The sequence below is a fragment of the Urocitellus parryii genome, unplaced genomic scaffold (genome assembly GCF_045843805.1).
Source record: "Urocitellus parryii isolate mUroPar1 unplaced genomic scaffold, mUroPar1.hap1 Scaffold_145, whole genome shotgun sequence".
In the NCBI taxonomy this organism is placed as follows: Eukaryota; Metazoa; Chordata; class Mammalia; order Rodentia; family Sciuridae; genus Urocitellus; species Urocitellus parryii.
In genome coordinates, this window is record NW_027552032.1 from 134,215 (window position 1) to 149,082 (window position 14,868).

Here is a 14,868-nt window from a genome sequence, read left to right on the forward strand (position 1 = left end):
TGTTGGCAGGATTCAGTTCCTCTCTGTTATTGGACTGAAGACCTCAATTCCTTGTTGGCTGTTGGCTGTTGGCTGGACGTCTCTCTCCGATTCTTGTTATTAGATTTTCTATAGGGCACCTTACAAATTCTCAGCTGACTTCTACCAAAGGAGAAAGTGAGGAAACGGGAAAAAAAAAACAGAGAGTTTTCTTGTGATGTAATTTTAAAAGTGACATCTCATCAGTTTTCCCACATTACATTCATCAGGAGAAGTCACTAGGTCTAACCCATGATCAAGGACAGGTGATGGCAGAGGAGCATGAATACCAAGGGGCTGTCATCATCAGGAGTCACCTTAGGAGCTGCCCATCACAAGCAGCAACAAAACGAAGAGTCACACAGCATTAAGTATGATATTTCACAGAAAAAGGCAAAAGTTAAATGAAGTCTACAGAATGATACAATTTGTTTAAAATACATAGGAAACAATGCCATTTGCCTTACATGGATTTAGACCAATTCAAGGGTGTAGAGCAATCCCTGTAATGTTCCTCTTATGGTGCACAGAGTTGGGGAAATGAAAACAAATAAGTACATAAACTTTCATGTGGCCTGATAAAAGCAGAATAAAATTATGGACTATGAACCCAGGACCAAGTTCAACCTCTGTATCTGAGGTTCAACATAAAGGGAAAGTAAAATAATAACACAAATATTCTGGACCACCCAAATATTCAGGCCCCCATGGAAGTCTCATTAAGATCCAGTCTGTGGGAGCTCCCCACCCCACTATCACACTAAATTAAAGTTACCTCAAATGCTCGCAGACTTTTTTCAAATAAAAGTAGAATCTGTCAGTGGGGATAACTTGGAGTCTATTACACAGTTCAAAAATTTAGTACACGTGCAGTGCACCTGTGGTTAACCACCTGTCCTGGCTCCTGAATGTGGGACTTTTCATACTAAAACCTGATAAGGTTTAGAGAGCTAGGGAGCTTGTTAAAAATGGAAACTGAGACACCTTCGCAACAGATTCTGATTCTGTGTGCCTGAGCTGCTCTGAGAATCTGTATTTGAAGTAGCATCAGAAGCCCTTCTGATACGGAGAGTCCGTGATCACAATTTGAGGAACCATGACATAGAAAGATAGATAGCTTTGAAAGATGCTGCAAATAATATTTGCTTTCTTATTGTACTTTTTCCTTTATTTTGAACCTCAAATACAGAAAGGTCCCAGCCTTTCTCAAGTGTACAAACCATAAATGTTAGGCAGCCACCTCATGCAGTATCACCTTTACCTGTCAATAATCCTAGGACTTTAGTTCTCAGTTCACTAATTCTAGAATTATCTTCCTCATAAGACAGACGGCAAGATCCAGGAGGCAAAGTTCAAGAAGAGGTCAGGACAGGCATTTGGGGAGGAAGATTTTCCTGACTGGCTGTTGTAAGAAACCACACCCATGACTGGATTAGCCACTATAGAAAAGTGTCTCAGAAGTCACCCACCCCACACTTCGATCTTAAGAAAGTGCTGATAAGATTAAGGTGAGAACCCCCAGGTCTGCAGGGAGCTGACTGCCCCAAATGTAATCTCTGTAAAATATTTGCCGTATTTGGAAAATATAAATGGCTGCTCAAGTATGTTGTCAGGAGAAAACAGTGACGAGGTCATGGTAAATCCTATCAGGATGCAAGGAAGGCAAGTGGGAATCCTCACTTTGAGAGTGGACCTCAGTGGGCCGCAGGAGTACAAGGAAGATAGGTCCCCATGAGGACAAGGGTGCTAGACCTGAAAGTTTTGTCAAATATTCTTAGCAACCAATCAATAGTCTTTCCTCTCTTTTTATGTCCAAGTAAACTTTTCATCTCTGTTTATTTTTTGTTTTGCAGATACAGATTTAATAACTTCTAAATGAGAGATGCTATGCTAGGCAACGTTTTAGGGTTACTTAGATTCTGGGTTTACTTGTTCTGTCAGATTCTAGGTGCCATGAAAGTAGAGTCCAGCTAACATAAGAGTAGTTCATACAAACAAAGCATTTGGGTGGGTTCAGAAAAAGGCATCTCTTAATAATAAGAACTGTCACAGTTTTAGATTTCATCCTGAAGCTGACCCTGAGATAAGAATCTAGGCACAAGTAGTTTATTTGGGAGATGATCCCAGAACACACGTTTAGGAGAGAGGAGAGCAGATGGAGGAAGGCCAGGAAGCGTATAAGAGGGGCCTAGCGAGCCAGTCACCAGGCTGGTATTGGAGCCTGCTGGGGAGCTGGGAGACAATAGAGATTCTACACAAATTTCATTATACACAATGAAACATGTTTCAGAGTTATTGCAGACAAGGGGTATTCATCCACAATTCTCCATCTCTCATTGGTTGAGCATTGCTTCTTGGGAAATTATGTCTCAGACAATTCTGGTATGTCCTATGTGAAAGTTAAGCATGTTCTTTTGACTATGTAGAGTTATAAATATTTTCTATAAAGAGCTTTGAGAATGTAGATGAATTCCAAGGGGATGTGGGTGGGCCACCAACAGCAGCTGCTGCTACAATAGTTCAAATTTCTGAATGCTTACAAAGTTCCAGGCACCAGACTAAATGTATACCATCTAATTTAATATCAAATTAATGATCTCCATTTTCCAGACCAGGATACAGATATAGAGTGAAAAGTGACTTCCTCCCAGTTAGCAATGGTGGAGCTGGGATTTGAACTTAGAAATGTGGTTTTTATAATCCAAGCTTGGGACCACTATATTATACTAGAAAACTTTATAATTAGTAGAGGAAGTAGAAATAGACTGTAAGATGTAGGTGTAAGATCCACCTGCTATACAAAGTGTGGACCAGATTTCAGCTTGGATTCAGCACTACAGAAGTACAGACCCATGATGGGATTCAGGAAGGATCAAGGGCTGGAGTATAAATCACAAATAACTGAAGATAAGCAGTACTGGAGAGGATGTCAAATGCCAGATTAAGGAGTCCATGCACAGTGGACAGTGCAATAAAGAACTATTGAGGATTGTTGTGTAAGGGCTGAAGGGAGTAGCATGATAGAAAGTGAGCTTGAATAACATTAAAGGGTATTGTTAATGTAAAACTGTCAACTGAATAACATTAAACAAGACAGTGGAGTAGCTGGATTGATCAAAGGACAGGGAAAGATGAGGTACAGGATAGGAGGTATGGCAAGAGTTTGGGAGTGTGAGGATAGTTCTCTAAGACAAAAGGTTCCTTGTGAGAGTGAGTGGAGTAGATGGGAAGAGCTGCTCTGACTACAGCCTTCTAGAGGAAGTCATGGGCGTGGAATATAGATGATCAAGGAGTCTAGACACAGGTATTAGGATCATTAATGGAGTATGATAGAGAAAAGGACACAGACTGTCTAACTTGGACTTGGGCATGGGTAGACTTTCCAGTTCCACTTTAGTGTCTAGTCCCATCTCAGAGACAATTTGATCTGTTCACCCAGGGTTGTCAGACTCCAAGTGAACCGGTACAATGTTTTTTACCAAAGAAATAATCAATGACCAATGGCTTGAGAAATCCATCACAGTGACATTCATATTGCTGACAAGCCTAAAATACTTCAATTGATCAGCTAGTTGGTACATTGCCTTTCAAGAAAGAAATAAGTCTCCCTTTCCTTTTGCCAGCTGTTGTTTTTACTATGGAACTCACATACACACCTAATCCAAGATTTTATATATATATATATATATATATATATATATATCTTCCCTCTGGCCATGTTATCCAAACTCTCAACTATGTGTTTTGCTGATGAATTTCAAATTTTAGTATCTCAAGAACTCATCTTTTCCCTTGAACATAATTTTCAACTTCCAGCTAGACATCACTACCAGGATATTCCACTAGCAGCACCTAAAACCCCACATGGCCAAAATCAAGACTTAAACATCCTTAATTTTTGTCTTACTTTCCAATTTGTCCATGATGCAATCATTCCTCAACTTGGCAAGACTCAACCCTTGGAATTATCTCTGATTTCTTCTCAACTGCACATTCCATCTTGTGGTTATATCAAAACCACATTAATTCTATACTACTACAATGCCTTTTAAAGATGGTGGAACCTCTCTCTTCACACTGGTATGAAGAATACTGTAAGCATAGTGTAGTGTAATGCAGCAGAAGGTCAAAAGACAAAATTACAACTAATTTACTTTAAAGATTGAATTGGCTTTATTTGCAATTCTACAATCAGGCAGCTTCTCATTCTATAAACTAGAATGAGTGTTGTGATGAGCTGAGCAGAGGCTTGGCCTTATAGGCAGAAAAGAACTAGAGAAAGCAGAAATGGAACACAACGTGTACTGGTCATTTCAAAGTTACTTTCCTGTTGGATTAAAAGAGAGGGGACTTCCTTGTCAGGATGGCTCTGATAAACTGGGCCCCTATTGATTGGTTGGTGTGAATATTCTGATTTCCTAGAAAACTGGCCCATTTCAGAGTTCAGTTTGATTCTCTGTCACTTAGGATGATGGGGTGGGGGTCTGGTCTGCTAGAACCTAGGAAAAGAAGCTAGTTGAAAGCAATGTCCCCCAACTTTGCTTAGCAATGCTAAGGTATGGTAAGCTATGGTACAGTTGATATAATAAGCTATAGGAATTCACGTCCTCATGCACTGTTGCTTGCTTAGCCTTTTATCTGGAATGTATCCATACTCTTTAAATTATCCTCCCTAAAATAAATAAGACCCAATTCTCTTTTGTATGTGATAGTATTTTTCTATGTGTCATTATCTAATTATAGCTCTCTTATGATAATAATAGCTAAAGACAATACTGTGTGTCCATATTATGTCATCTCCTTGAGTGTTCTGTGAGTCCTGGGAGTGATGTGCAAGACCATGTGATTATCGCCCAGTGCTTGACCACTAGGAACTAGAATGAATAAGAATTCTGCTTGATATTAGAATTCAGAGGAATGTGAAACTGGAAGTCATGTTGCTGTAGAAGGGAGGCAATATCTAATCTAGTATGGATGATAAGCTTGAACCAGATCAGATAACTCAGGGAGACCCAAGTTAAGGAAGAAATGACCTGGGAGAAATAAGGTTATATCCTACCTAAAATACGACACTGGATTGAAAAACACGTGCTAAGTGCTGGGACTGTTCAGGCCTATTTTGGATGGACTTTCTTTGTTGCCTACCTGTAAATACACACTCTTCTAAACCCAACAAAAGAAGATCAGATTTAGAGTCTTAAGAGATGCGGGGTACATAGTAAGGGAGCATTTGCAAATGTGGGTGGGGCAGAGGCCCTCTGGGAGGCCGGATAACATTACTTTTTGGCTGCATGAGTTTGCAAAGCTCTTCTTGAGTCTGAGCCATGCTATTTCATGCCTCTGCTACAGACATTTTCTCTCTGAAAAATCAATGACCCAAGAAAGCAGTTGGTGTTGGGAGGCGGGGGAGTCCCTGAGTTAATCCTTGAGGTTGAGGCAGGAGCATGGCCGCTCTGGAGTCAGCCTGGGGAGATGAAGGAAGGCATGACTGCTCTGTTTGGAGAGGCCTGTCTTTAGTTGGCACCAATCTGAGCACTCAAGTTCTCTGTCAATAAGCACTTTACAGGGGAGATCAATGGATTTGGAACTGAGGGTGGGAGGAGGGCGTTTGGGAAAGAATATACACATTATCAGAGTCCTTCTACCAAGCCCCTTCCCTGAAGTGTTCAAGAATGCAGACCTGTTTTAGTAGAGGATGGGTGGTAAGGAGGGAGATTCGCCACCCCTTTGGGAGAACCAAGCTGAGAGGTTTAGTCTCAAAAATAATAGATGGCACTAAAGGACCAGATCTCTGCAGCTTGATTTACCCATAGGGATGGCAGGTACTGTGCTGAAAAATTATCAAATGACAGTTTAGCCACCAACACTAGAAAATACTAGCCTCTGGCGAAGAAAGAACATGAAAATTCATTCTGAATGAATGTAGATGGGAATGTAAATTAATACAGCCATTATGGAAAATAGCATGGAGATTCCTCAAAAGATTAGAAATGGAATTACCATATGATTCAGCAATATCACTTAGGGTTGTGTCTCCAAAGAAAATGAAATCATCTTGTAGAAAAAGATACCTATCAGCACCCTCATGTTCATTCCAGCATTATTCAAAGAAGCCAATAGAAACAATCAACCTAAGTGTCCATCCACTTAGATGAATGGATAAAATAAATGTGGTGTCTAAATAAATGTGGAAACTACTCACCCTCAGAAAAGAAGGAATCCCAGCATCCATGACAACATGAATGTGGCTGAGCTGGGCATAGAGATAAATACTGCATGGTCTCATTTATACGTGGATTTTTTTTTTAAAAAAATGAACTTATAGAACCAGAGAGTAGGATGAGGATTACCAGGAGGGTGGGGTGAAACACTGGGACCAAAGAGGTCACGGTAAAATGACACAAAATTTCAGTTAGATAGGAGGAGTAAGTTCAAAAGAGCTACTATACAACATGATGACTGTAGTTAATAACAGCATATTTTTTCATGAAAACTTCCAAGAGAGTAAATTTTAAATGTTTTCTCTGCACAAAAGGGTACATCAGGTAATATAAATGTTAAGTGGCTTGGTTTGGTCAGTCCATGATGTATATATACATACAAACATCATGTTGTATACCATGAACATATATAATCTTTGTCAATTAAAATCAATAAATATTTACAAATTAAAAGATACATTCAAAAATAAAGAATAGGTGGTAATATTCTACAGGAGATCAAAGCCAATATGTGAGCAAATTAAGGAAAAATTTTACTATGTTTTTAAAAATAATGACATCTACTCCCCTAAACATTTGCAAATCCAAAGAGAGTCTTTCCCAAGAAAGTACAGATTTGGGGAAAGGCAGATCCAGGCACATGCTAGTCCTGAGATATTAAATCATATATTAATGGCTTTATGCTATCAAACATGGCCTCAGAGAAAGCAGGCCAGGGAATCAGGCATGCATGTTCAGTTTCAGAGATCATGATTCTGAAAGATGATATTTAGATCCTCTTTTAATGCAACCAGACATTCTTAAATCCTCTTAAATAGCCTTGCATGTTTAGTAATGTCATTATTTGGTTGATTATTTCATCTGAAAATAAATAAAAGAATATCTCCTATTTATACTGACTGGAGAGATATTTTCCTGGCTACAGTACAGGCTCTCTCCCAACATACTTGCTGATTCAGTGCATGGACACACTATGTTATTGTTCCTGTCCTAGGCACATAGGTACTCTCTATATACTTCATGATCAGGCCATTACATCTAGCTCTAGTTTACATATTTGTAACCCTCTTGGCCACACGCCCTTCCTATATCATCTCAGAGTCAAGAAGTTTGCCCGTCACATTATTTAGAGTTCTTTTACTCTAGAATGATTTGCATTGCCATGAAAGATGAGGATGTCCTCTAAGATAGATAACTATTTTCCATTCTTATATTTCTGTTCTCAGGCTTCTATATTTTTGATCATATAGCTCTTTCTTCCTGGAATTAATCTCATGCACTTCTGTTATTACATGCCCCATTCTGTACTCTCTTCTCTCCCAGTCCCCAGCTCTTCTCCACCTGATCCCATCACCCCCAGCTTCAGATTCCTCAGCTCACTGAATAAACAATAATATAAAATCTGTTGCTAAAATGAGAACTGAGAAATTTTTAGCTACCCCTATTTTCCTTACTCTCCTAAATCCATCAATCATTTTCATTCAGATCTGCTTCCTTTTCTTTCCTTTCTAGCCCGTTTCTATCGTCTTTCAGCTCTGTTGTCTCTGAAGTGGGTACTCAGCAATGGAATGCTGAATGGAATTTTCTCCTGGTTTCACCATAAACCCTTTCGCTATCAATACTCCAACATCAGTCCTTCTTTCCTGCCTAACCCCAGATCCATATAAGTAGAAGACAGCAGAGAAATAGATGGGGGAATCATTTGATGACCTGTAGGATGAATGGAGAGTACAGTATATTCATCTCGTTGAAGGGCCAACCAAGATAAGAGCTGAGAGACACTGAGGGTGCTCTGACAGAACACAGGAATCCCCGTGCCTTCCTACAGGTTTGCATGGTTAGCACACTTGATGAATTTCCTTGTCTACATTTTCCCCCCTCCAACATTCCCCACCTCCCATTACTACCCCCAAGCAGAAAATACAGAGAACTAGGTAGAAAATGGAAATATCTGAATACCCTACTTTTATTTTGGTGAAAAGACGTGAGCTATCTTAGGGCCAAGTAGATGCCACAGAATGGATATGGGTTCATGCTGTTCAGCTGTCTTTCCTGCTCTCAAGAGGGTTAGCCAGTATCCTCAGCACCCAGCAGCAGTAGGTCCTGACACCATGGGTCAGGGAAAAGCACTGAGGGAGAAAATCAAGCTGGAAATTGGTCTTTCCAAGGGAGACAAGTGTTCCCCACAAAGAGGTGAAGAGATAACATTTGGAGAAGACATCTACCATCAGCCACCTGCGCAAGTAAGGCAGAAACAATCATTGGGGGAAAAATGGATACAACAGAAGCTACTTAAAAAACACACCAACTCCTGGATTTTGTTTGTTTTTTTCATTTCTAATACCTTGCATTGGCTGGAGTCTTGGAAAGTGAAGGGGAATATTTGGGGAAGACCATTTCCTCAAACCTATTTACAAAACAGGAAATAGAAGGTCAGTAAAACAGCAGAGCCCTCCACACATACTGAACTGCAAAGAGGAAAGAGGAAAGCCTTGAGTGGAACATGAGATCACAGCTTTAACTTGGATTACTTCTGATAACTGGAAAGAGCTCCAAACTGACCACCAGAACGTTCCATCTGAGATGCCATCACAAGTCCAGAATGGTGTAGCCAAAGAAAATGCTGGGGAGAGGGACTCCCCCAACTGACTTGATGTTTCTAATCACTGACTAGAGAGTGCTCAATAAATGAATGGCATAATGAAAGTAAGACCTGTCACGCCAGCCTCCTGATGAAAAGCTCCCAGTGACTCCTCATTCTCCACTGTAACATAAATATTCACTCTTTTGTGACTCACAAGGCATTTGTAATCAGGCACCTTTTGCCCTTGTTGTGTTATTTACTTCTTAATTCCATGGTGATGCTTGCCATTATCCTCAACAAATCAGATTCTCCAACCCCTCTGTGTCTACCAGGAAAATACTTATCCAACCCAATCTATAGGTTGGGTAATTTTATTTTGGGGTAATCTTTAAGGAAAAATCTATCAATTCTTAGTTTAAGCAAGACGTCTTCTGAAGAGCTTTCCTAATGCTTACAGAGAGAATTATTTATTTCTTCTGTTGTGTTCTTTTTATACATATGACTTAACTGTTTTTTTTTGTTGTTGTTGTTGTTGTCATCATTGTTGTTGTTGTTTTGGTACCGGGGATTGAACTCAGGGGCACTTGATGACTGAGTCACGTCCCCAGGCTTATGTTGTATTTTATTTAGAGACAGGGTCTCACTGAGTTGCTAGCGTCTCACTCTTGCTGAGGCTGGCTTTGAACTCACAATCCTCCTATCTCAGCCTCCCAAGCCGCTGGGATTATAGGCATGTGCCACCATACCTGGCCCTTAACTGTCTTTATGAATTACTAAAGGCAATAATTGTGTGTCCATCTTCTCTATAGATAAGAAGTTACTTGAAGATATCAACTGTGCTCTCCTGGTAACCCCATGTCTGGGAGTGGAGGGAGGGGTGGATGGTGAACAAATCCAGAGCCAGAACAGAGATAATAACCAGACACTTGCTTCTAAGGGACTTCCTTAAGTCTGTGTTGATGTAGACTTTGGAATGAAGTGCCAAAATCTGTTTTGATCTACTGGGGTTCTTTGTATCTTTCTCTGAAGGCCTATGTTATGGTATGGATATGGAACATTCCCCAAAGGCTCATGTATTGAGGGCTTGGTCCTTAGTGTGGCTTTTGGGAAATGACTGGATGATGAAGGTTTTAATCTCAACAATGGACTAATCCATTGGTGGAGTCATGATTGAATGGACTATTGGAAGATGGTGAAAATTATAGGAGGTGAAATGAGGTAGGGAAGGGGGGCATGCCGTGAAAAAGCACATCATGTCCTAGGCTCCTTCTCTTTACTTTCCAGCCACCAGAGGGTGAACAGTTGGGCTCTGCCAGGCATTTCTTGCTATGACGTTCTGCCTTGGCCACAAGATGCAGGGAAGCATATACAGACTAAACCTCGGAAACTATGAGCCAAAGTAAATGTTTCCTCCTTACGTTGATTTCCTCAGGTATTTTTGTCACCAGGATGGGTATCTAAATAACACCATCTAGTTGCTCCTAACCCCCAATTTCAGTTGATTCTAAAAGACTGTACCCACCCTATCCTACCATGGCAAAATCTTGATTCCCTATAGAAAGCCACTTTCTCCATGTCTCTGACAAGGGTTGGTATGTGATATTAAGATAAAATGTACAGAACTTATTGGTTACATGCTCTTTCTAGTTCTCTCTCTTTCTCTCTGGGCATAGACCTAATTTCATTTAGATTATAAATTTCTAAAAGGCAGACCTTATCTTGCTCTGCATTCTACATGGTGGGAGCACATTTATTTCTATAAAATGGCTTCTTGAAATCTTACCTGAGCCAGACCTTGTTGAGTGGCAGACATCCATTGGAGCAGGAATTTTCTCAGCTCTTAAGGACTCACACTCTGGGTGTTTTCCATCTGGAAAGATGTTCCCTTTGATTTTGAGGGAAGCTCCAGAGAGGTTCTATAGAGCAGGAAGGGGGAACAGGAGGGGGGAGAGTTGCTAGTAGCCAGGATGTCAGAAGAATCAACTTTGCAAAGCACAGGTTCCATCCCAATTGTCCTCACTAACCTTTTGATTCACAAGCCTGCAAAACCTTTGTCATGTATATACACGCACACATATGTCACCAATATCACACTTACACCCTTTGAGACTGCATAGTAACTCCACAAAGAGATGCATCTTAGAAGTGATTGAATCCAAATTTCATACGGCTTAAATAGAGCTGGTCAAGTTTGTCTTGGTGACTCGCCTCCTATGTTCCTAATACAGACCAAGAAGGCAAGTAGGGACTGAATAATAAAGTCTTAGAGCCTTTCCTTGTTTTTTTTTTCCATTCCCTAATTAGCATCCCCATCAGATTCACCCAACACACACACACACACACACACACACACACACACACACACACACACACACACCTTTCTTCTTCTCACTTCTCAATGAAATCCTCTCACTTTGCCTGAAATTATTCCTCTGCCATTGTCACCTCTCTAAAATCGTGTTAAGTTGCAACAGTTCTCTTTTATTCAGTATTGGGAATTGAACCCTGGGCTTCCTATATGCAAGGCTAGCACTCTCCCCCTCAGCCCTTTTCATTTTATTCTGAGACAGGGTGGTGCAAATGCCCAGATTGGCCTTAAAAGTTTGAGCCTACTACTTCAGCCTCCCAGGTATCTATGATAACAGGCATGTGCCACTACACCCAGCTGCAACAGTAGTTTTGATTTTGTTCCCATGAATATCCTCTGAAATGGTTCATCTGTATAATTAATATACATATCTGGAATTCTAAACCTCTGCCTTTAAATTTCTTTAGTTCTGGAAATAGACAAGGATGTGTTGGTTAGCTTTTCACCTTTGTGACAAATACCAGAGAAAAACAACTTATAGCAAGAAAGATTTATTTTGGCTCATGGTTTTGATCCATGGTCAGCTTGATCCAAGGCAGAAACATCATGGAAGAAAGGTACATGGAGGAACAAAACTGCTCACCTCACTGTGGTGAGGAAATAGGGAGAGAGAAAGAGGGACAAGATATAGTCCCTGGGGTCACTCCCCTAAGGACTCTCCTGTTTTAAGAAGGTCCCTCCGCCCAGCAGCCTCCACCACCTCCTGTAGTCCATTCAGCTATCAATGGATTAACTTGCTGATGGGGTCAGAGTTCTCATGATCTCATTGCTTCCCCAAGGCCGCCCCTCGGCACACCACTGCACTGGAAACCAAGCCCTCAACACATGAGCCTCTGGGGATGATCCCGATCCAAACCATACAACAAGTATCTATACAGTTTATAAACAGAGAGACACGTATGTGTCCATATAGGCATCACACACATGTAGGCTTACGTGTATATAGATGGAGACCCATTATTCATACAAGAATATAAAGCAGAACTATATTTCTTCTACCCCCTTCACTTCTCTAAAAAGCTCTGCTGCCCTCCTCTCTTGCTCACATACACCCCTCCCTTTCCCCCCCTCCTCTACTCATTCTTTAAACTTAGTTTTATCTGGATCCTTTCAAGGAATTGTGTGTGATACTCTTGAGTGCAGGGAACCAGCCTTCGAGCTAAACTCTGGTACACCTTTTAGCTACTAAGGACATAAATCTTCCCCTTAGTTCTCTCTCAGGGATTATTTAAATTGGTCAGATTGAGAATCCATCTATTTCTTTAAAGCCCAACCCATGAGTAGTTGTTAACACAATGCAAGAGTTGAAGGCATTAAGCATGTACCTGCAAGTTCTTCATTTCCTTCCCTCTGGGAGTGCTTTCTAGTGGGTGCAGGAGAGAGAGAGAGAGAGAGAGAGAGAGAGAGAGAGAGAGAGAGAGAGAGAGAGAGAGAGAGAGAGAAAGCCGAGAAAGCTGCTTTTTCTGGAGATTAATTATTTGTTCAGACAGGGGTCAGGGGAAGGGTCTTTGAGAGATTCCTTCAGTGTTTGCCCATCCTCTCTCATCGGGGTGGGAACCAACTCCCTGCCCAGCCACACTGTAGCAAGGAGAACTTTGTCCGGAGACACCGGTCGTCTGAATCAGAAGGGGTGCAGGCATCATGGGACCACACTGCCCAAACAAGAGAGGGGACTGAAGGCCAGGAAGGAAAGGGGCAGTCACTTTGGCCTCTTACCTTATCGCCTTAAGGTTATAGGCATCCTATCTCTCCCAAGGGACGTCTGTAGTCAGATTGCCCAATGTGGTAAGTTGAGAAAGGCACAAGGTTAGGGGAAGCTGCTGACTGAGGGGCAGTCAGGAAATGTCTGCAACCAAAGAGGGCTGCGGAGGCTGTTGGAGGCCTCACGGTGGGCCCCAGAGCAGGGGTTTCTTTCCAGGAAGTGCTGGGGTTTGCACATCTGCCACTTGGATGTCCCTCTGGAGAATCACTTAAACATACTTGCAGAACAGAAATTACTTAACAGAAAGCAGAAAAGAGGAGAAAAGCTCAGCAGTTGTCCAATCTGTGAGGGTTTCCAGAGGAAGACTGCAAAGGCCATGTACTTGGAAATGCCAGTTTTTCTGAGAAAGAAGGCAGGAGTTGATTAAGCCTGAGTTAGTCATAAACTTATTTAGATTTTATCCTCAAATTTGAGGATTGGAAATGCAGTGCTTTGTCGGTAAATATTTCAAAACTGTCTCTTCAAGGGAGTGGGAAAAATATCTTTACGTATTCTATTTATCATCTACCGATTTCTATGGTGCGAACAGTCCCATGGACCCTGATCTCAAGCACTTATACGAAGTCAGTGGATGTGGGATTGCAAAGGGAGGTGAACAATGGGCTCCTCAGAGTGCTGGAAGCCAGTTCCAACTTACTGCTGGCTGTAATAAATACACTAAAAAGCTTATTAAAGATTTTCACCAGTTCTTGTTCCTCAAGATGTTGCATGGTGCAGCTAAAAGAGGTGGGATCCACTTCTAGGGAAATTCTTCCCTGCCAACCATCCCTGCCTCTCCAATTATAATTTGTACATTTTTTTCTGTATACATATTCTATTTTAATAAAAATTGAAATATTTAAGCAATATAAAGCCAATAAATCTTTCTATTCCTTGCAACCACAAATATATAAGATTTCGTGTCCCTGATTCTCATCATCGTTTCTCAAATAGTTCTTGTTCCGTATAAGGCATAGGGTTGCCACACTGTCAGTGGGTGAAAAGAAGAGTTTCAGATTGCAGCTAATGTGTGGTCCCCTTTTTGAGACGTTTGAAAGAGAAAGCCCTGCTCTCCTTCCAGGTAAAGGTCCTGATTGACAGAGCCTGATGGAGATCATGGAGAGTTCTGGAAGGCAGCACCTCTCCTAGCCCTTGGCTTCTCTGCATGCCCCAAATAAACACAGATTGTTGCTGCTGGTTTCAGATGAATCCTGCTGTAAGTGCTGGCAGAGCAAGCTGGGGCCGCCATCAGGCCTTCCCTCCCTGGGAGGGAGCGGGGCAGGAGGGCCACGCAGATTCTGGAGGGGTAGGGGAGGAGGTCTCTGAAAGCCAACTGCAGCGTCCTCCTGGTTTGGCAGTTGGCCTGGGAGCCCTGGGGTGTTTTGGGGAAAAGCCAAGTAGAGAGGACAGAGTGAGGAGGGCCGTAGGAGGAGGAGGGGAGCTGTTTTTACAGGCTGGGTGGCTGCATATGCCTGTCAGGGCCAGAATTGTTGACTCTTCCCTGCAGGGACTTTCTCCTGACCTGCTGACGGAGAACAGGAAAATGACTCGGGTGCACTGGGATGGGAACACTCACCATTGCCTGTCCACCTCGTGAGTTACCCCAGGAGGCAGATTTTCATCACTGTTTCTCAGAGAGTAAAACTGAGGCCAAAGGTGGAAAGATAGACCCTGGGGCACAAAGGGAGTCCATGCTAGATGTGATTCTGCCCCGACCGCCTTGCCTGCTGCCGGTGCTCTCAGTCTGGTTTTGAGCTCTGTTCAGTCACCTCGGAATGCACCCTTTCAGCTGCACCAGCCAATCTAGTCCAGCATTTATGTGTCTGATTCTCGTCTGCTTCACTCTCTCGCTAGTAAACTGGCCCCTTGGTTGTTGGAGTGGCTGATAATGCTGCCTGGTGGCCTCTTGTGGCGATGTACAGAGTGTCTGTAGGGA